General features: G+C 47.0%; 1 long non-coding RNA gene across 1 annotated transcript in view; it reads right to left on the minus strand.

Moving 5' to 3' along the window:
• Nucleotides 1–6,355, minus strand: part of LOC131501563 (uncharacterized) — a 14,872-nt gene extending 8,517 nt beyond the window's left edge. The window contains exon 1 of the long non-coding RNA XR_009256834.1: nucleotides 6,177–6,355. This is a non-coding gene — a long non-coding RNA (uncharacterized LOC131501563). The remainder of the gene's footprint in view (nucleotides 1–6,176) is intronic.
• Nucleotides 6,356–22,352: the final 15,997 nt, after the last annotated feature.

Raw genomic sequence — 22,352 nt, forward strand, 5'->3', positions numbered from 1 at the left:
GCACGTGGGGGATTTTCTTTTAAACCAATGAACATTTGCTGTTTTAAAATTTAAAAGAAAGAAAGAAAGAAAGAAAGAAAGAAAGAAAGAAAGAAAGAAAGAAAGAAAGAAATATAATATCCAAAGCCCAATACACATCAAAAGGCTTTTTAAACATTCTGTAACCAAGCAATTGCACTTTTAGGAATTTAGCCTAGATTTAGAGATGCAATGCAGAGTGGTGGAAAGAACTGTGCAGTTTATAACAGCAAAGAGTTGCACTCAGTAGGGAGAGCATGTCACTCTTGATCACAGGGTGGTGCCTCAGAGCCCCACATTGGGTACAGAGTTTAGTTAAAAAAATAAATGAAATCTTTATAATAGCAAAAGGTTGGAAACAACCAAAATGTCTAGAAATAAGAGACTGCTTAAAATTACGGTAGGACCATTTAATGGAATACTAGCCAGCTGGTTAAAAAAAGGATGTGAAAACAAACAATAAAGGTGCCAGGTGGCTCATTCGGTTAAGCATCTGACTTTAGCTCAGATCATGATCTCAGGGCTCGTGGGCTGGAGCTGAGAGCCTAGAGCCTGGAGCCTGTTTCTGATCCTCTGTCTCCCTCTCTCTCTGTCCCTCCCTCGCTCACGTGCTCTCTCTTTCTCAAAAATAACATTTAAAAAAAAAGGAAAACAAATAATAAACTAAGAAAAGATATTTGCATTTCAAATCACAAAGGGATAAGTCCCCTAAACATATAAAAGCTTCTTTGAGATCAACAACTCATAAAAAAAAAAAAAAGGGCAAAGGATATGAAAAAACAAGGTGTGCGTGTATGTGTGTATTTGCACAGGTAGGCTGTGGGGAAATAAGTTCTACTTACATAAGTGGGTTAGAAAGAAGCTTAGGGTGGAAAGCCACCACCATGCCTCCAACCACGGTGCGAAAAGCATGCGAGGTTACCTAGTGAGATATTGTAATGGGATCGTGAATAACTTGTATCACCTGCAAGAAATTACTTTCCACCTGATGCCAATATACGATCATGCTTTGATCACAAACTCCACTGCCCCCAGCCCCAGACCCTTTGCTTCTTACATGTACAAGTTAATGATTACTGTCTGATTGTTTTCTCCACGTTCACGTGTGTAAGATCTTGGTTTCCTCACATTCACCACGCAGGTAACATCCTGTGAGCTCAATAAATACGGAGACGAAAGCCCTGTTCGGGGCTCTTGTCTCCTCCTGGGCATTAGCCTCTCTCGTATTCAATTCTGCATCGGCTGTCTTGCTGGACAAGAGAGAACTCCAGACTCACAGTATGCGACAGTAAGCAAAGATCATAATTTGCTAGCACATCTTATCAGGAATGAAAATTAGTACAAGCACTGTGGAGAGAATTTAGCAGCATCCATACATACTGCAGTATCTGTGTCTACAGCAGCGTCTATTGCTAAACTGACCTAGCAAAGCCACTTCTAGCAATTTATTCGATGTGCATAAAACAAAGGATGAACAAGCTTATTCACCGCAGCAGTGTTTATAATAGCAAAAGACTGGAAACAACCTAAATGTCCATCAGTAGGAAACTGGTTCAATATATCGTATGGAATACACAGCAGAAGCATGGAAAGACACCATAAATGACCATGAGAACACGAGCAATCCTAACCTGACCCTGAGAATCTACAGGGAATAGATTCAAGCCAGTCTTTTCTAGATTCCAAGGGGCAGAAAGACCCCAAATAGCACTTGGGGACATGTAAACATTGAAGTCGAATTAAAAAAAATTTTTTTCATGTTTATTCATTTTTGAAAGAGAAAGAGAGAGACAGAGGGGGAGCTGGGGAGGGGAAGAGAAGGAGACACAGAATCTGAAGCAGGCTCCAGGCTCCAAGCTGTCAGCACAGAGCCCGACACGGGGCTCGAACTCTCAAACCACGAGAGCGTGACTTGATCCAAAGTTGGATGCTTAACCAACTGAGCCACTCAGGCATCCCTGAAGTCAATGTTTATGTTCTAACATAGAAAGATGGCCAAAATACACTAGTAAGTTGGTGGGGGGCGGGGAGTCACAGGATACCATTAAGGCGTGATCTTCTCTCCATCTAAAATTTAAGTATCATGTATATGTGTTAGTCCATGCATAGGAAAAAACCTGGAAGAGCAGTGTATGCACCAAGCCACCAAAGCAGTTATTAAGCGCCTACTATGTGCTAGGTGCTGTGAACATACAGATAATTAAGAAATTAGAAGGTCAGTTCCATGGAGAAAGAGAACTTGGCTGTTTTGCCCCAGTGTTTGGCACATAACACAGATTCAGCAAACGTGTATGGAGTGGAAGGAACGAAGGAAAGGAGAAACAGAGAGAGGGAGAGAGTTCCTGTCCCCAAGTTGCTCGCGGTTGCTCACAGTGCCGCACAGACACAGTCGTTGGAGCAGACGAGCTTTTCTGGGAAGTAGAGAACTCTGGAAGTAAAGGGTTCTGAGCTACTGGGGCTTTGCCTAAACCATCTCTTGTCACTCCCCCATGAACGGAAGAAAAACCAATTGCAAAGTCATGACTGTGGAGCCTGTTTTCAAACTCAAAGCTTATCCAGCTGCAGGGAGACTTCGCCCAGGACAGTGCTTTGGCCCCCCAAATAAAAACCAGACTAGCCATGCTGTCTTGGGGGCATGGGTACGGGTGATGGATACCTCCATACTGGATCCTACAGAGACAGAAACTCTGGGAAAACAATGCACTTTGTCAATGTCCGGGGGACGAGTGGCTTCAGACAACTCAGAGGTGACACCCAATGTCGCCAAGGGGAACTACAGGGAAATCGTAAATAGTGATTCCAGAAGAGGGGGCAAAGCGGGACCCTTGGCTTTCACTTCTCCAATTAGCTCCGTGAAGTTCTCAGAGGCCTTTGCCAAAGGAGGCAGGCTCGCCAGGACTTTGTGCAAAATTCCATGACTCAGAAGCCTGCCCGGGGAGCGAGATGAGCCCATTCTTCTCGGGGTTGCAGTGGCTTTTCTCTGGCTGAATAAGCCGTTGACGATTTCATTACTGGGTTCTTCTCCAGTTCCTTTCTGATGGCATTTGCTTAATTACAGCTGCATTTGAATAGCAGAAGCCGCCAGAGAACGTGCCGATTCCGGCTGAAAACCTTCCCAAGATTAACACTTCCAGAGGGTCTCCAGAGTTATCCAAGGGGCATCTCTGCCCCGCGTCTTACCAAGGATGGAGCCCTGCACACCTTCCTTCGCCTCCAGCAGCTTTCAGTTTTGTCCCTTGTAAAATGGAGGCGATGAGACCTATTTTGCAAGATTGCCGTGTACATTAAGTAAGATCACCTACGTGCGTAATAAAATAGGAAAAGCTTAGTGAGTGTTGATGGCCTTACCATTGCAGGTAACATTCGAGTCCTTACTAAACCTTTGACATGCAGGGTTTTTTTGTGTTTTGTGGGGTTTTTTTGTTTGTTTGTTTGTTTGTTTGTTTGTTTTTTTGAGAGAGAGAGCGAGAGAGCATGCTACACAAGTTGGGGACGGGTCGGGGGAATGAGAGAGAGAGAATCTCAAGCAGAGTCTGCACCCAGCATAGATCCCGATGTGCAGCTCAATCTCACAACTGTGGGATCATGACCTGAGCTGAGATCAAGTGTCACTTAGCCAACTGAGCCACCAAGGCACCCTGGCCTTTTTCAATCCTTATGACAACCCTGTGAATTAGCTAACGTTTCTATCCCCATTGTGTCTGACACACTGAGATCCAGATGAATGGCCGATGTCATGTACTATTAAGTGGCCAAGCTGGGATCCTAATCCAGGCCATCAGCTTCAGAGTGTCCACTGTGAACCACAAATCAATAGTGGTTCCATGGGGCGCCTGGGTGGTTCAGTCGGTTAAGCGGCCGACTTCGGCTCAGGTCATGATCTCGCGGTCCGTGAGTTCAAGCCCCACGTCGGGCTCTGTGCTGACAGCTCAGAGCCTGGAGCCTATTTCAGATTCTGTGTTTCCCTCTCTCTGACCCTCCCTCGTTCATGCTCTGTCTCCATCTCAAAGATAAATAAACATTAAAAAAAAAAAAATTTAAAAATAGTGGTTCCAATGTGTAATTGTTATGGAGACTATTCAAGATTAAATGCACCCGGGGCGCCCGGGTGGCTCGGGCGGTTAAGCGTCTGACTTTGGCTCAGGTCACAATCTCGTGGTTCATGGGTTCGTGCCCTGCCTCGGGCTCTGTGCTGACAGCTCAGCTCGGATCCTGTGTCTCCCTCACTCTCTGCCCCTCCCCCGTTCATACTCTGTCTCTCTCAAAAATAAATAAACATTAAAAAAAGAAAAAAGGATTAAAGGCACACAGTGACAAAACGGGCAAAGGATCTGAATAGACATTTCTCTAAGAAAAGTATGCAAGGGGCCAATAAGCACATGAAAAAATGCTCGACCCTGTTAAGGGGGTTACGTCGGGGAAATGCAAATCAAAACCACGATGAGATACCGCTTCAGATCCACTGGCATGGCCATACAAACAATCACATACCCCTCACCACAACCACAAAATGGACAATGGCAAGTGTCGGGGAGGATATGGAGAAATTAAAGCCTCATACACTGCTGGTAAGAGTGCTCAATGGTACAGTGGCTTTGAAAGACGAGAACAGTTCTTCACAAAGTTCAACCCAGAGTCACCATATGACCTAGCAATTCTACGGGTAGGTGTGGCCCCAAGAGCACTGAAAACATTCATTCACGCAAAACCTTTCCCATAAATATTCATAGCAACTTTGCTCTCTACACCCACATTACTCTCTGCGCGTAGCCAAAAAGTGGAAAGAACGCAAACGTTCATCAACCGATGAGTGATCTACAGAATGTGGTATATCCATACAAAGGAACATTATTCAAGACCACATATTATATGATTCCATGTATATGAAGGGTCCAGAACTGGAAACCCATGGTGACAGAAAATAAATTAGTTATTGCCAGGGCCGGGGGAGTGGGTACGAAAAGGAAATGACGAGTGACGGCTAAGAAGTTTAGAGTTCTTTTAGGGGATTAAGAAAATGTTCTAAAATTGATCGAGGTAATGGTGGCTCAATTCAGAATATGCCTCCAAAATTGAATTCTTTACTTTAAATAGGTGGGGGCGCCTGAGTGACTCAGTCGGTTAAATGTGCAACTTTGCCTCAGGTCGTGATCTCACGGTTCAGGAGTCCGAGCCGAGCCCCGGTAGGGCTCTGTGCTGACAGGTGGGAGCCTGGCTCCTGCTTCGGATTCTGGGTCTCCCTCTCTGTCTGCCCCTCCCCTGCTAGTGCTCTGTCTCTTTCTGTCTCTCAAAAATAAATAAACGTTAAAAAATTTTTTTAAAAGAATTACTTTAAATGGGTGAATTGTAGGCTGCATGAACTTTACCTCAATCAAGCTATTTTTATTTTTCCTTTTTTAAGATTTTATTGCTAAGGAATCTCTACATGCAACATGGCGCTCAAACCCACAACCCCGAGATCAAGAGTCACATGCTCCAACTGAGCCAGCTAGGCACCCCTCAAGGAAGTTTTTGTTTTGTTTTGTTTTTAACGTTTAGTTTTTAAGAAAGAGAGAGTGCAAAGCACGGGATGGGTAGAGAGATAGGGACTGAGGATATGACTCGAACTCTGGGCTGAAAGCAGAGAGCCCAACCCGCAGCCTGAACTCACAAACTGTGAGATCATGACCTACGTGGAAGTTAGACATTCAGCCGACTGAGCTACCCAGGCACCTGTCAATAAAGCTATTTTTATTTATTTATTTATTAGCATTTATTTATTTTTTGAGAGACAGAGCTTGAGTGGGGGAGGAGCGGAGGTGGGTTGGGGGGGTGAGACACAGAATCTGAAACAGGCTTCAGGCTCCGAGCTGTCAGCACAGAGCCCGACATGGGGTTCGAACTCACGAACCGCGAGATCATGACCCGAGCCAAAGTCAGACGCTTAACTGACAGAGCCACCCAGGCGCCCCTTGATGAAGCTATTTTTAAAGGAAAGATTCAATGTGTAAATACATTTTAGGGCTGCCATATCTGTCACACAGCTGACACGCATCGAGTAATCCTTACTGAGTCACTCGTGAACCAGGCCCCAGGACAGATACCGGTTGCAAAAGTAACTACCCACCCGTGAACGACCCAGCACATTCCGGCCACGGGCCAGACCCAGAGTCAGTTACCTGGAAACTGGACGCATGGTGGGCGGTCTCCCTTCCAGATAATTCAATTAAATTGCTCACAGCCTGTCTTCATTGCTGTTGGCAGCAGGTTTTACTATCTGGATCTGCAATGTTCTTGCTTTCACGGAGCCGCTCACACAGTGTATAATGTACTAGCTGATTTCCTGTACTTTGGACTGTCGTGCCGTTTTCTCTTTCCTTTTTTTTTTTTTTTAAATGTTTTATTTCTTTTTGAGAGACAGAGGGGAACAGGGGAGCTAAAGTGGGCTCTGTGCTGACGGCAGTCAGCCCGATGGAGGACTGGAACTCACGAACGGTGAGATCATGACCTGGGCCGAGTCAAACGCTCAACCCACTGAACCACCCAGGTGTCCCTCTTTTTTTTTTTTTAAGCTGATTTATTTATTTTGAGAGAAAGAGAGCTCATGAGCACAAGCGGGGGAGGGGTAGTGAGAGGGAGAGAGAGAATCCCAAGCAGCCTCCTCCAACTGCCAGCGCAGAGCCCAAGTCGGGGCTCAGACTCACAAGCGTGAGATCACAACCTGAGCCAAAATCAAGAGTCGGACACTCAACCGACTGAACCACTCAGGCGCCCCACGTCCTGCCCTGTTCCTAAGGGATACAATTTCTCCAGGGCTCTGCGAAGCGAGAGGAGGAGGACAGGCCCTCACCCTTACCACACCCCGTTTTACCATCAACTTACCTTCCGGACTCTACGTCAGCGGAACACTGAGAACCTTGTCCCCGGAGTCCAAACAAACAAAGCCTCAGTGTCTCGGTCCGTGTGGGCTGCTCTAACGAAATACCACAGACCAGGCATCTTGTAAACAGCAGGAATCTGTCGCTCACGGCTCTGGAAGCTGGAAGTCTGAGAGCAGGGTACGAGGTGTTCAGGTGAGCGCCCTTCTCTGGATTGCAGACTTCTTGTATCTTCTCCCGTGGCAGAAGAAGGGCGCTCTCTGAAGCCTCTCGTTGCAAAGGGCTCATCCCATTCCCAAGGACTCACCCTCAAGGCTTAAGGACTTCCCAAAGACCCCACCGCCTATTACCGTCCCGTTTGGGGATCAGGATTTCACCACGGGGATTTGGGGAGGGACGCGAACATTCAGACCATTGCAATCAGTGCAAGTAGAAAGCCAAGGACTCTGCGGACCTAGTTAGGAGATGCCATCCTGCCTTTCCCAAAGCCAAGTCTTGCCCAACTTCTAGCCTTTCTCTTCCTATGAGAAGGAAGGAAGGCTGTGTCACATACCGCCAGGGACAGCGGTCACGAGACCCACGGTTCCCGGGAGGTGGGCCCCAGCTTGGGGTGGGGGGCACAGCGTACAGGGCTGTAGCTGCAGCTCAGAGCAGAGGAGATACCGAGAGAAAGAACGGGTCCCTGCATTGACCTTAATCTCCTCAGCGTACCCGCCACCAGACACGGCAGCACTGACTGCACTGAGACTCCACATTTTCAAGAAGTGGTTCTTCTCGTGATCCATGCCTCCCTTTTCTGTCCTGGGCAGAGCCTGGAGACAGAATGTGGGTAACGGATGGGACAATGCAGGGATAGAGCCGCGGTGTTCAGCAGCCAGTCTGGGTGTCGTCGATACCTTGCTGGTGACCCACCAATCTTCCATTGCCACGTTCCTCGTGTACCCTGTTTTTGTTTAGGTAGTGACAGTGATCCCTGTCCACAGTCTGTGTGCTACAGGGGCTGACCACAGCCCCGGTCCCAGGGATGGGCTTTCCCTTGCCAGAACCGGGGCCCAGACCAGTCGGGACATGCCATTCCCCGAGCCACAGCATGGGCCGGTGAGTCACAGGGGGAGCTTCTGAAACAAACACTTCCTTATTTCTCCCCCTTTAACATACAATAAACCGCTTGAAGCGTACAACTCGGCGATTTTTTTTTTAATTTAGTTGTGCAACTATCGATACAATAGAGTGTTAGGATAGTTTCATCACCCCAGTAAGATCCCTCATGGCCATTTATTGTCATCTTTATTCTTTTCTTTTTTTTAATTAAAAAAATTTTTTTTTTATTTTGAGGGAGAGAAAGACAGAGCATGAGTCGGGGAGGGACAGACAGAGAGACACACACACACACACACACACACACACAGAATCCCAAGAGGGCTCCAGCCTCTGAGCTGTCAGTGGAGAGCCTGAGTCGGGGCTCAAACTCACAAAACTGGGAGATCATGATCCGAGCTGAAAGGGAGAGTCTGGTGCTTAACTGACTGAGCCACCCAGCCTCCCCCTCTTTCCCACTTTTACTTTAGGCCCCAAGCAATGACTTATCTCCTTTCCTTTTTCTTTCTTTCTTTTTCTTTCTTTCTTTCTTTCTTTCTTTCTTTCTTTCTTTCTTTCTTTCTTTCTTTCTTTCTTTCTTTCCTTTCTTTCTTTCCTTCTACTAGGCTCCACACCCAACATGGATGTTGAACTCACAACTCATGAGATCAAGAGTCACATGCTCTACCAACTGAGCCAGCCAGGTGCCCACTCTCCTTTCCATCCTAATGGATTTGCCTTTTCTGAACATTTCATAGGGATGGAATCATATAATACATGGTCTTTTGTGACTAGCTTCTTTTCTTAGCATGTTTCCAAGCCTTACCCATGTTGTAGCATGTACAAGTGACTTACTCCTTTTTGTTGTTCAACATTTCATGGATAGCTCATACTTTGTTTATCCATTTATTACTTCCTGGGTATTTGTGCTGTTTCTACGTTTGACTATTGTGAATAACGCTTCTATGGATGTTTCTGTGTAAGTCTTTACGTGGACATAGGTTTTCCTTTCTCTCAGTTATGAATACCTAGGAAATTGATAGATCATATGGTAAATTTCTGTTTACACCATTTTTAAGTGTTTATTTATTTTGAGAGAGAGAGAGGCAGAGTGTGAGCGGGGAGGGGCAGAGAGAGAGGGAGACACAGAATCCGAAGCGGGCTCCGGGCTCCGAGCTGTCGGCACAAAGCCTGACACGAAGCTCCGACTCAAAGTCCATCCAATCTCCAGACTTCTTCAGTGACAGGAACCGATAAGTCCTTCGTGTGGTTGAAGCCAGGTTGAGTTGGATTTTCTGCTACTTGCATTTTGTTGAGTATGATGGAAAGACAGTTTCCTGTTTCACCTACACTTTCTGTGGCAGGAGGGCCTCCGGCTGGTGTCTAAGTTACATACACATAGATGGACTAGATGAACTTCTATTCAACCGTTACCATCAATGACTTGGGAAATAGATAAAGTTGTAGAAATAGACATGAAAACAAGATAGAGTGCTAAAATAAATGAATGAATATTAGGAAAGCTGAAGAGTCACCAAGACCTCCATTGCCTCAAAATTCCATATCGGTGCTTTTTTTCTTTTAAGTTTTTATTTAAATTCCAGGTAGTTAACATACAGTGTAATATTAGTTTCAGGTGTACAATATAGGGATTCAACACCGACATACATCAACTGGTGCTCATGACAGCAAATGCCCTCCTTAATCCCTGTCCCCTAGTTCACCCTTCCCCTCTGGTAACCATCAGTGTGTCCTTAGAGTTAGGGATCTGTTTCTTGGTTTTCTAAGTGGATTTTACCAAACTGCCAAGAAACAATTTGAGACAGAGAGAGAGAGAGAGAGAGAGAGAGAAAGGAAGAGAAAGCTTCCCAGATAACATGAAACTGGTGTGGTCCTGAGTCTAAAACCAGAGATCAATGTTCTAATGAAAATTAGATGCCCATTTCACTTATGAATGTAGATGTCTAAATCCTACCTAGTGTTGAACTATCCTTGCATTCCAGGGATAAATCCCACTTGGCCGTGGTACATCGTCCTCTTAATGTACTGCTAAATGCAGTTTACCTCTTTGGTCTTGGCTGCGGAAACAAGATGATGAAGGGGACATCATCATTTGGAAAGCACTGCAATAAGACACACGTGTTGTGCCACCACCCTAAGGCCCGCCACCTTCAGAAGTCAACCTGTGCCAGGGGCGCCTGGGTGGCTCAGTCCGTTAAGTGTCCGACTTCGGCTCAGGTCACGATCTCGCGGTTCATAGGTTCAAGCCCCACGTTGGGCTCTGTGCTGACAGCTCAGGGTCTGGAGCCCGCTTAGGATTCTCTGTCTCCCTCTCTCTCTTTCTCTCTGCCCCTCCCCCACTTGCACACATGCACGCACGTGCTATCTCTCTCGCTCTCCCTCAAAAACAAACAAATAAACATTAAAAAAGCAAAAAGAAAGAAATCAACCTGTGGCAAATGTGACTATTCTGCCGAGCAGAAGAGTGCCAAGGCTCAAAGACGAAAAACCACCAGGACCAGTCGAACCAGGCATGCAAAAATTGTGTACCGTGGAGTCAGGCGTGGATTCTGTGAAGGAACAACGCCTAAACCCAAGAAGGCAGCTGTTGCAGCATCAGTTCTTCTTAAGGATTTCAACAATTTGTCACAGATAATAGATGGTCTGGTTTTAAAAAATAAAATATAAATGCAGCTTGCCAGGATCATATTGAGGCTTTTGCACCTGTGATCATCAGGAATACTGACCTCGAGTTTTTTTTTCTTGCAGTCTCTTTGGTTTTGGGATCAGGTGATGGTGGCCTCATAAAATGGGTTTGGAGGTGTTTCCTCGTCTACTTTAGGAAGAGTTTAAGAAGGATTTGTGTTAGTTCTTGGAATGTTTGGTAGAATTCAGCCATGAAATCATCTCGTCCTGGGCTTTTCTTTGTTAAGAGGTTTTTGATTACTGACCAATCTCCCTATTTGTTACTGATTTGTTCAGGCTTTCTACTTCCTCTTGATTTAGAAAATGTGGGATATTATCTATACAGTGGAATATTATTTAGACTTTATAATAAGTGAAAAAAGCCATGGGGCGCCTGGTGGCTCAGTTGGTTAAGCACCCGACTCTTGATTTCAGCTCAGGTCATGATCTCATGGTCGTGAGTTTGAGCCCCGCCCTGGGCTCTGCTCTGATGGCTCAGAGCCTGCTTGGGATTCTCTCTACTTCTCTCTCTGCCCCTCTCCCATGCACTCACTCATGCATGCATGTGCCCTGTCTCTCTCAAAATAAATAAATAAACTTTTTTTAAAAAAAAGTTGGGTTTAGGGGCGCCTGGGTGGCTCAGTCGGTAAGCGGCCGACTTCGGCTCAGGTCATGATCTCGAGGTCCGTGAGTTCGAGCCCGCATCAGGCTCTGTGCTGACAGCTCAGAGCCTGGAGCCTGTTTCAGATTCTGTGTCTCCTTCTCTCTGACCCTCCCCCATTCAGGCTCTGTCTCTCTCTGTCTCAAAAATAAATAAACGTTAAAAAAAATAATAATTTAAAAAAATAAATAAAAATAAATAAATAAAAAGTAGGGTTTATCACAGGAATGCAAGGAGAGCTCAAACTAAGAAAACCTATCATTGTTAATACATCATTTTACCAGGCTAAGCAGAGTAAATCATATGAATAACACAATTCATGTAGAGAAAGCATTTGATATCATTCAGTCAAGAATATCATACAGCAGGGGGCCTGGGTGGCTCAGTCAGTTAAGCATCCAACTTCAGTTCAGATGATGATCTCGCACTCCATGAGTTCAAGCCCCACATCGGGCTCTGTGCTGACAGGTCAGAACCCAGAGCCGGCTTCAGAATCTGCGTCTCCCTCTCCCTCTGTCCCTCCTCTGCGCTCTCTCTCTCTCTTAAAAAATAAACATTTAACATTTTTAAAACATAAAGAATGTCATACAGAGAAGTCAAAATAACAAAGTAGTGTCCCTTCAGGAATTATAAGGGGAGGCATTTACATTCATTGCTTACTGAGTGACTACTATGTACTAAGCACCATGCTAGATGCCCTTCTTAGGTGGTACCGTTTAGCCCTTATTACCTGCCTTATGCAGTTCTACTGTGGTTCTGTTATGATCCCCATTTTATGGACGCTCACCGTAAAGGATGCTTCCCCGCTGTGAATCATGTGGTCCCAGAGCCAGTATCTCCCTCTCTAAAACACAAGACTCCAAGCTCTGCCATGGGCCACAGGCACCAAGAGTTTGCTGATCGGTGTGGGAGGACCCTGGAGGGCATCATTCCCATTCAATATGCCAAGATACAAGGACAAGCAGAAACCAAGTCTGGAAGCCAGCAAAGAGGAAGAGTGACGGATCTTGGCCGTCACCAGTGTTCTCTTCCCGTGAGACTCTGGTTCCAGGCAGAACCCCAACCTTATTATGTAGAGCTCTCCTTTCCCCAGCTGGAGGGGGAGCTCTGTCTGTGTACTTAGCTGCCAGAAGATTTGGCCAGAGACTGAAAAGCCCACGGAGACTGGTGAACCATCAGGAAGAACTGAAACTGATGACCTCAGCTGATCTGGAAGTCAGCAAAGCCCATGCATCTGTATGCGGGGAGAGACTCCAGCAAACTGGGTCCCACTCTTGGAGAGGCTTCCTCCTGGGGATTCTGTTCTTTTCAGAGCAACTCCCTACGTCCTCCTGACTCTTCACTGAAAGACTCTGCCGGTTCCAGGCTTCCAGACTATACCAATCCATCGCAGGGGCCTGGGTGCAAATCTCAGCTCTGCGAGTTACTAGTGTGACCTCCAGAAAGTTACTGAAACCCTTTCTGAGCTTCATTTACTCATCTACAAAATGGAATCAGTAAAAGCAGCTACCTGGTAGCGTTGTTATGAGGAAGAAATAAAGGTGAAACCTGCAAATGGCTTAGCACCGCCCCCCCCCCTTACGGCGCGCCCATTACGTGTTAATTACATGACAGCAGCCTCGGTGCCAGTGGTGATGGTTGTTAATACTATTATTATTATCGTGACTATCATTGCCATTACTATCACTGCTGTCTCATCTAAGGATAAAGGAGAAGGGCAGCTGGGGGCTGGAGGTATCACAAAAGCGTTTACTCTTTTGAAGTCCTTGGTAAAGGACTTGAGTGGTCACGTATTCCTGTCTTCCGGGTGGCGGCTGACCCCACTAGGATGTCTATAAACACCGTGCACTCCCATCCGGTGGCTCACGCCATCTTTTGGAGAGTTAGAAAGTTCTGCCTTATTGCAGAGGACAATCATTCCATTTACCTCTCCAGATCTACTCTCTACCTCCTCTGCCCGGCTTTCTGTCCCAGGGGGCTGATGAGTAGGATCTACGTCAACACTAGTTGATCCTTGCCCTCTTGCTTAGAGTTGGGGTCGGCCAGTAGGAGATCCCAGCGTGACAGCACTGGGGAAAAGAGCCTGGGGTATTCATACCCCCGTCTCCCTCTTATTCAGACACAGCCTGCTGGGGATATTCCTCCAGCAGATGCCACAGCTCTTGCCAGGCTGCGTTCTCCTACGTCTCGAGTTCCCCTGGGTTCTGGTAACTGGCCTCTGTGCTTACACATTCAAGCAGGAAGATAAGGGCTGTGATCAGGGAAGTAGAGAATGCAGCCGGAACAAAGAGAGGGGCATCCAACCCAGACTGGGGGGTGGGGGGGGGGGGTGATAAGATGCCCAGCAGAAGGTTTCCCTACAGACTCCCCAAAGTGTAAGACTTCAGTTTGTGATTAAGACTATTTTTTTAAATGGATTTTTAGGGGCGCCTGGGTGGCTCGGTTGGTTGGGCGCCCGACTTCGGCTCAGGTCATGATCTCACGGTCTGTGAGTTCGAGCCCCGCGTCGGGCCCTGTGCTGACAGCTCAGAGCCTGGAGCCTGTTTCAGATCCTGTGTCTCCCTCTCTCTCTGCCCCTCCCCTGTTCACATGCTGTCTCTCTCTGTCTCAAAAATAAATAAACGTTAGGGGCGCCTGGGTGGCACAGTCGGTTGGGCGTCCGACTTCAGCCAGGTCACGATCTCGCGGTCCGTGAGTTCGAGCCCCGTGAGTTCGAGCCCCGCGTCAGGCTCTGGGCTGATGGCTCGGAGCCTGGAGCCTGTTTCCGATTCTGTGTCTCCCTCTCTCTCTGCCCCTCCCCCGTTCATGCTCTGTCTCTCTCTGTCCCAAAAATAAATAAAAAACGTTGAAAAAAAAATTAATAAAAAATAAATAAATAAATAAACGTTAAAAAATAAATAAAATAAAATAAATGGATTTTTAATGTTTATTTCTGAGCAAGACAGAGCAGAGCGGGGGAAGGGCAGAGAGAGAGGGAGACACAGAATCCATAGCAGGCTCCAGGCTCTGAGCTGTCAGCACAGAGCCAGATGCGGGGCTCCACATCATGAACCATGAGATTGTGACCTGAGCCAAAGTCAGATGCTTAGCCGACTCAGCCACCCAGGTGCCCCAGTTTGTGATCAAGACTATTAATTTTCCTTATGTTTAAGCCAGAGGCATCTGAAGGTGGGGACTGATTGGCTTTCCAGGATTTTGCAACAGGTCTAGGTGAGCTCCAGCGGGCAGGAAGCGATCAGATCGGTTCAGTCAGATATGTCCCCAGAGCCCAGCACACAGCCAGGACCTAACATAACAGGCACGGTTGCCAAGCCACACAGCTCTGGGGGCTCCCGAGTCCCGTGTGTTCTCTGTGCATCTCACCGGCAAGAAGTGTGCAACATAAGGGACTGTATTAGTCCGTACACGTCTGCTAAACAAAGGGATGGATGAATGAGCTCCACCCCCCAAATTAAACCAGCCACAGACTCATTTCATTGGGAAGATTTCTCTGTGGATTGTGACCGCCGAAAAGAGGGGAATTTTTCAGTTACGGGAAAGTGGTTGCATGCGTCAGGGCTCTCCGGAGAACAGACATTTTCTACAAGGAATTGGCTCACGGGGTTCTGGGGGCTGAGAAGCCCCAGTGTCTGCAGGTGACAAACTGGAGACTCAAGAGAGCTGATGGCAGAATTTCCAGTGTGAGTCCAGGTCTGAAAGCAGGAAAGACAGACGACCCAGCTCGAAAATCGAAAATCGTCTCCCTTACCTCTCCTTTTTGTTTTACTTAGTCCCCCGACTGAGTGGAAGAACCCGCCCACACTGGGGAGGGCAGTGCAATGTCCTCGGTCTCCCTGTTCAAACGTTTACCTCCTTGGCGTGCCTGGGTGGCTCAGTTCCTTAAGCATCCAACTTCGACTCAGGTCACGATCTTGCAGTTTGTGGGTTCAAGCCCCACATCGGGCTCTGTGCTGACAGCTCCGAGCCCAGAGCCGGCTTTGGATTCTCATATCCCTTTCTCTCTGCCCCTCCCCTGCTTATGCTCTGTCTCTCTGTCTTTCTCTCTCTCTCAAAAATGAATAAAACATTAAAAATGAATAAATAAATAAATAAATAAATAATAAATAAACAAACAAATAAAAAAGCTTCCCCCCCCCAATGTTTATCTCCTCCAGAAAGAAACACTCCCACAGACACAGAGTAATGTTTAACCAAATATCCGGGCGCCCTGTACCCTCTCAAGTTGACAAATGAAACTGACCATGTCATGGATGAAGCTTTCAGAGGGTGTTAGAGCCCAGAGCTCCTAATGCCCAAAAAGCACTTAACGTCTACCTTCTTGCCATTTTTGCAGTTGGGCCTCCGGGTTCCTCTCCCCACACCACAAAGCCCACTCAGTGACAGAACACACACACACACACACACACACACACACACACAGCTATAGTCACAGCCCAGGACTCATCCAGACAGAAAAGCAGGAATAACTGGCATCTATCCCGCAATCCCACCTGGGGAACGGTTGGTTTTCGTGTGCCCGCCAGGCGAACCGCTGGGACCACCGCCAGTTCTCTGGGAAAACAAGGCAAGTGGCTGGGAACTGTCGACAAATCCTCCAGCAGCTTCTGCCCAGGTGTGCCGGTCCCCGAGGTGGTCCCTCCATGCCTCTTTCGGGACGCTGAGAAACCCCCTCCGTCTGGGCTGGGTGGTCTTGTGTGAAAAGGAGAGGACAGAGGACCGTAAGAACTGACTTTTTTTTTTAATGTTTTATTTTTATTTTTGAGAGAGAGAGAGAAAGAGAGCGTGCACGCACAAGCAGGGAAGGGGCAGCGAGAAGGGGACAGACAGTCCTAAGCACTCTCCTAAGACAGATGGCATTGACAGTAACAAGGTCAATGTGGGGCTCGAACTCATAAACCGTGAGATCATGACCTGAGCTGAAGTCGGACGCTTAACCGACTAAGCCACCCAGGCGCCCCAAGATTCCAGACTTCTGAAGAGAAAGGAAAGCAGAGGAGACCACTGGTCAAGGAGGAAGGGGGAAGGGAGCTACCTCAGTCCACATTTGACTGGTCCTTTATTTTTTATTCCTAGTCTGCCTCTGAAACCTCTTCTGAGATGCCATCCCTGACTACCCTCCTTCCTCCCACTCCATCTGGCAAACGGACAACTTCCAGTGAATTTTGTTTCAATGTGAATTTCTCATTAGCATTCAAATGAGAGATCTGGAGCACCTGGGTGACTCAGTCAGTTAAATGTTCAACTCTTAGTTTCAGCTCAGGTGATGATCTCACGGTTTCATGAGTTCGAGCCTCATGTCAGGCTCTGTGCTGACAGTGTGGAGCCTGCTTGGGATTCTCTCTCTGTCCTTCTCTCTCTGCCCCTCTCCTACTCACATTGTCTCCCCCCACCTCTCTCTCTGAAAAATAAATAAATGTTAAAAAGATTTTAAAGACAAGGTTATTAAGGTGAGCCCTGGTCCAATACTGTTGTCCTTTTAAGAAGAGGAAATTTGAGGGGAGCCTGGGTGGCTCAGTCGGCTGAGCGTCGGACTTTGGCTCAGGTCACGATCTTATAGTCTGTGAGTTCAATCCCCGCATCGGGCTCTGTGCTGACAGCTCGGAGCCTGGAGCCTGCTTCAGATTCTGTGTCTCCCTCTCTCTCTGCCCCTTCTCTGCTCATGCTCTGTATCTGTCTCAAAAATAAATAAAAACATTAAAAAAAATTTTTTAATTAAAAAAAAAGGAAATTTGAACACAGTCACACAGGGAGAAGGCCATGGGAAGACAGAGGCAGAGACTCAAGGCGGGAGTGGGGCGGGGGGGGGGGGTGCTCTATGAGCCAAGGGACAGCAAGAGTTGCCCGCTGTCACCAGAAGCTAGCAAAAGCAAGGGAGGGTTCTTCCCTAGAAACATGACGATTTCTGAGCCACGGGCCCACCTTCACTCAATCATTGGTGGCAAGTAGGTGGAAGAAAAAAACTAGTATGAATATTCCACCTAGGGCCATCCCTTGAAAATCATAGTGGGGTACTTCCAAAGAAGGGGGAAGTCACCCCACACAGAGAAGAAGAAAAGCAATCATGAAATGGGGAATAGGGAACCACCCAATGGCGAGATCCCTGGGCAGTCGTCGACAGGTGCTTCCCGAGCACCTGTTCTGTGAACGCACTAGCGTGTAAATTCCGTGTAAGTGCCCAGCTCTCCGTCTTTAACCCACGTAAACACTGAGTTGATAAGGTACCTCCTTTACAAGAACTGAGAGCCCTGATTATGGTGAAAAGAAACATTCAACGGTCCCTCACCCAGGGAGGCTAGAACCCAAAATCGCATTAAGGGACTGAAACAGATGTTCTCACTGCGGATGTAGCGCTTGGCATTTTCTGCTTCGTTCTCAGATGTTCTACTGCAAATTTCCACCGGAAGATCCTGAAGGCGACAACAGGGACAGTGACGGTGGCAACCAGAATACAAGTGAATGTTCACCGAGGGGCTGATCTTAACATTCTCACTGCACGCTGAGCATTTTTACATTCATTTTGCCATTTGCAGGGAGGCTATAATTTTTATGCCTCTTTATTTAATATTTGAAATATTTTATCTATTTATTTTAAATTTTTTTCTATGTTTATTTACTTTTTTTAATGTTTATTTATTTTTGAGAGAGAGAGAGAGAGAGACAGAGTGTGAAACGGGGAGGGGCAGAGAGAGAGGGAGACACAGAATCTGAAGCAGGCTCCAGGCTCCGAGCTGTCAGCACAGAGCCTGATGTGGGCTTGAACTTGTGAACCTGGGCTGAAGTCGGACACCGACTGAGCCACCCAGGCGCCCCAAAATGTTAATTTACTTTTGAGAGAGAGCGCGTGCATGAGCGGAGGAGGGGCAGAGAGAGAGAGGGAGATGCGAAATCTGAAGCAGGCTCAGACTTGTCAACATAGAGCCTGATGCCGGGCTCGAACTCAGGAACCGTGAGATCGTGACTAGAGCTGAAGTCAGATGTTTAACCGACTGAACTACCCAGGCGCCCCTATTTTTATTTTTTAGACAGAGAGAGAGAGTGTGTGTGTGTGTGTGTGTGCACGCAAGCAGGGGAGGGGCAGAGGAGGAGAGAGAGAGAGAATTTTAAGCATCACCATGGGGCTCAATCCCATGACTCTGGGATCATGACCTGAGCCAAAATCAAGAGCAAGATGTTCAAATGACTGAACCACCCAGGAGCCCCTTTATGCCTCTTTAAACACATGACCCTGAGGCACAGAGAGATTCAATGACTTGTCCATGGTCACACAGTGGATACATGATGGATCCAAACGTCTCTGAGTCTGGGGCTTTGGATGGCTATTTTTTATGCTGTCTTCCTAGAACTCCGTTCATGGCCGGTGACGCAACAGAGCAATGTAACCACCATGCGACAGAAGAAGAGTGAGAGCCAACGCGCGGTGACAAAGCCTTTTTCATTTGAACATCATTTCCCAGCTGGGTCTTTGGTGCCGCTGCTGTATCTAACGCTGCAAGGCTGAAAGACCACGGGCATGTGGAGACAAAACCCAAATGCGTTTTCAGGAACCATCATCAAATAACAAGAACGCTACCACTGTATTATCTGAAATCATGAAAAAGCCCTACCGTGAGAAATTGGTTTAATCAAATGTAGAACCGCTCTGCAACGGAGTACTATGCAACTATGAAAAAGGTGGTACAGAGCTAGATACCCTGACACAAAAGGAAGGTGGGAGGGTGGCTACTTGGAATCAGGATCCAGGGCGCCTGGGTGACTCGGTGAAGCGTCCCACTCTTGATTTTCGCTCAGGTCATGATCTCACGGTCATGAGATCAAGCCCCACGTCAGGTTCCTCCCTGGGTGTGGGGCCTGCTTGAGGCTGTCTTTCTCCCTCTGCCCCTCCCTGCAATGCTCACCCTCTCTCTCTCTCTCTCAAGAAAAAGAAAAGAAAAGAAATCAGGACTCGAAGAGACCTTTTTCCTAAGAAGATATGCAAATGAACAACAAACACGTGGAAAGATGCTCAACACCAGTAATCATTAGAGAAAAACAAATCACAACCACAATGAGATACCACCTCACACTCGTAAGGATGGTGAGTGTAAAAACAACAGCAACGGGACGGCTGAGTGGCTCCGTCGGTTAAGCGTCCAACTTCTGCTCAGGTCACCACCTTGCAGTGAGTTCGAGCCCCGCGTCGGGCTCAGGGCTGACAGCTCAGAGCCTGGAGCCCGCTTCGGATTCTGTGTCTCCCTCTCTCTCTGCCCCTCCCCCACTCACATTCTCTCCCTATCTGTCTCAAAAATAAACGTTAAAAAATTGTTTCAAAAAAAGCAACAAATGTTGATGAAGGTGTGGAGATATGGGAATCCTTGGGCACCGTTGGTGGGAATGTAAAATGGCGCCACTGCTGTGGAAAACGGGATAGCGGTTCCTCCAACCATTGAACTTACAATGACTACAGGATTCAGCAGTCCCGTTTTCAAAACAGGGACTCTAACAGACATTTGCCACCGTGCAGAGCAATAGCCAAAGATTCATTCACGATGGTCAGAATGTGGCAACAGCCCAAGTGTCCATCGACAGACAAGTAGCAAAGCAAAATGCGATCTATCCGTATGGTGGAATATTCTTTCGCCTTAAAAAGGAAGGTCGTGCTGACACGCTACAACGTGGACGAGCTGGAGGACATCACACTCAGGGAAATAACCCAGGCAGAAAAAGACAAACACTGTATGGCTCCACTTTGGGGCTCGAACTTACAACCCAGGATCAAGAGTCACATGCTTTAATGACTGAGCCAGCCAGGCAACCCTCGTGGATATTTTACCACAGTTTATTTTTAACTTGAGACTTTCGCTTCTAGTTTTTCTTTTCTTTTTTTAAACTTAAAAAAAAATGTTATTTAAGGCTTATTTATTTTTGAGAGAGAGAGAGAGAGACAGTGTGAGCAGGGGAGGGGCAGAGAGAGGGGGAGACACAGAATCCAAAGCGGGCTCCAGGCTGAGCGGTCGGCAGAGAACCTGATGCGGGGCTCGAACCCACAGACCGCGAGATCACTACCTGAGCCGAAGTCTGACCCTTAACCGACTGAGTCCCCCAGGTGCCCCTGCTTCTCCTTTTACTATAATGGACACATATTTGTGCGACTTTTATCATTGTTAAAAAATACAGGCATAACACACGAAATTAGCCAGATCTAAAATAAACTCTCAGCAGATAGTTTATCAATGTGTTACTGACAAAGACTTGAGGATTACCAAGTCCATTCAAAGTGATTAGGGAATAGCATGTCCCTGCGAATAAAGAAACCTAATTATCTGTTCATCCAATATGTATGGAGTGTCTTCTGTGTGCTAGGAACATTTCAGACCCTGGGGGTGCTGCGGGAACACGATAGAAACCATACCTGCTGTCGGGGATTAGTGGGCGTGATGTCACAGAAAATAAAGCAATGATTATCGCACACGGCGAAAGTGTTGTAGAAAATAAGAGAGCGATTAGGTAGACAGTATCTTCGGGGAGAGACAAGCCTTCTCCAGAAAGTATTTTCAAGGGTGTCTCTGAGGAAGTGATATTTGAGCTGAGGCCAAAGCTGCCATGGCAGGAAGATCCAGGCTTTGAGAAGAGCAGGTGTGAAACCACGTTCCTTCAAACTGTGGTTCTCAACCCTGACCCTGCTTCAGAATCATCTCCTTTCTAATCACATCAATGCCAGGGCGCCTGGGTGGCCCTGTTGGTTACGTGTCCAACTCTTGATTTCAGCTCAGGTCATGATCTCGTGGTTCGTGAGATCGAGCTCCGAGTAGGGTTCTGAGCTGACAGGTCAGAGCCTGGAGCCTGCTTCAGATTCTGTGTCTCCCTCTCTCTGCCTCTCCCCAGTCTCTCCCTCTCAAAAATAAACATTAAAAAAAACAGGATCATGAAAAGATGCTTTTTTTTTTTTTAAGATTTTATTTTTGAGTATCTCTACACCAAACATGGGGCTTGAACTTACAACCTCAAGATCAAGAGTCACATGTTCTACCAGGCGCTCCATGAAGGGATGCTTTGACAAGCCCCACAGTGGAGTCATATTATACGTGTCTTTAATTTGGAAAATCCAACTCTATGTGTGAGAGAGAGAAAATTGCCATTTGAGTAATGCAGGACTTTCTGCCCTCTGCTCCCTCCAAAGAACACAGAACCCAGAGGGTGATCCCAAGAGGAGGAACAAGCACCTGCTGATCCCCAAAGCTGTGTCAGTCCCTGAGACCTTCACAGTGTGTGTGCTCTCTGTGCTCAGCACAGTTCCAGGGCTTAGAAGCCCCTGGTTCACAGTGGTAACCACGTGGGACATTTAAATCCATTTAAATTAATTAAAATAAAATGTTCAGCACATCGATCACTGCAGCCACGTTTCAAGTGCTGGATACTCACAGTACAGATATGGAACATTTGCATCATCTCAGAAACTTCTAGTTTCTAAATCACACTGGTTTAGAAACATGTTTGTTTGGGTTTTTTTTTTATATCATGGGCCCCTAATACAAGCCAAGTCCAGAAGCAAGGAAACAGCAACAGCATTTCCAATGCTGAAGGTTAAAAGTGCGCTCAGAGCTACAGCTGGTAGATGGATCCAAAGGGTTGGTTCTCAGGAGATAGTCAAAGCCAATTTTGATTATATGCCATTTTCTCCTACTCAGGGGCTCGGGTGTGATCTCTGTCTACATTATAGAGCTAGGCAAGAAGCTTTCTTTTAAAAAAAAAAAAAAGTAAGGTGTTTATTTATTTTTGAGAGAGAGAGAGCTAACAGAGGAGGGACGGAGAGAGAGGGAGAGAGAGAATCCCAAGCAGGCTCCACACTGTCAGCGCAGAGCCTGATGCGGGGCTTGAACCCACAAACCACGAGATCATGACCTGAGCTGAAATCAAGTCAGACGCCTCACCGACTGAGGCACCCAGGCGCCCCTTGGCAGGTATCTTTCAAACTGAGAGTTGAAACCCTAGGATAGAGTTTCCCAAAGTGTAGGGGCGTGAGGAGGGACCACTGGCAACAGAATGACTCAGGATGCTTATTTGAAAAACAGAGTCCT

This window comes from Neofelis nebulosa, chromosome 18 (assembly GCF_028018385.1).
Source record: "Neofelis nebulosa isolate mNeoNeb1 chromosome 18, mNeoNeb1.pri, whole genome shotgun sequence".
Classification (NCBI taxonomy): Eukaryota; Metazoa; Chordata; class Mammalia; order Carnivora; family Felidae; genus Neofelis; species Neofelis nebulosa.